This window comes from Mandrillus leucophaeus, unplaced genomic scaffold (genome assembly GCF_000951045.1).
Source record: "Mandrillus leucophaeus isolate KB7577 unplaced genomic scaffold, Mleu.le_1.0 Scaffold1166, whole genome shotgun sequence".
In the NCBI taxonomy this organism is placed as follows: Eukaryota; Metazoa; Chordata; class Mammalia; order Primates; family Cercopithecidae; genus Mandrillus; species Mandrillus leucophaeus.
In genome coordinates, this window is record NW_012099943.1 from 153,656 (window position 1) to 154,408 (window position 753).

General features: G+C 52.1%; 1 protein-coding gene across 1 annotated transcript in view; it reads right to left on the minus strand.

Moving 5' to 3' along the window:
• The window catches only part of GATSL2 (GATS protein-like 2), a gene marked incomplete at its 5' end in the record, with an annotated part of 24,522 nt that overhangs the window by 15,991 nt on the left and 7,778 nt on the right, over positions 1 to 753 (minus strand). The window lies entirely within an intron of this gene.

Consider the following 753-nt stretch of genomic DNA (forward strand, 5'->3'; position numbering starts at 1 on the left):
TAGCTGGGATTACAGGCGCCCACTACCATGCCCAGCTAATTTTTGTATTTTTAGTAGAGAGGGGGTTTCGCCATGTTGGCCCGGCTGGTCTCGAACGCCTGGTCTCAAGTGATCCGCCCGCCTCGGCCTCCCAAAGTGCTGGGATGACAGGCGTGAGTCACCACGCCTGGCCAAAGCAGGGTTATTTTGCTCACTGTACGCTCAACAGTCCAGAAACCCTGGAAGGCTCAGGGATTTGCCTAAGTTCACTTAGGAAATAACAGAGCCAGGATTCCAGTGCAGGTCTGACTCAAAAACCTAGGCCTTGTCTTGGGCATCAAATGGAAAGTACCAAGACCCTAAGAAAACAGGGGGCTAAAAAGAGAGGGGCTGAGGCTGGAGGCAGTGGCTCACGCTTGTAATCCCACTGCTTTGGGAGGTCAAGGTGGGAGGATTGCTTGAGGCCAGGAATTTGAGACCAGCCTGGGCAACGTAGCCCATAAAAAAATAAATAGAAAATAAATGAGCCAGGCATGGTGGCACATGCCTGTGGTTCCAGCTACTTGGGAGGCTGAGGTGGGAGGACTGCTTGAGTCTAGGATGTCAAGGCTGCAGTGAGCTATGACTGCACCACTGCACTCCAGCCTAGGTGACAGAGCCAGATCCTGTCTCAAAAAATAAACAGATAAAAAGGAAGAGAGGGGCTCAGAGTTGTGCAAGCTAAGGTAGCTGTGATGATGAAGATTCCTGGGGAAAGGCGAGCTGGGCTCTGCT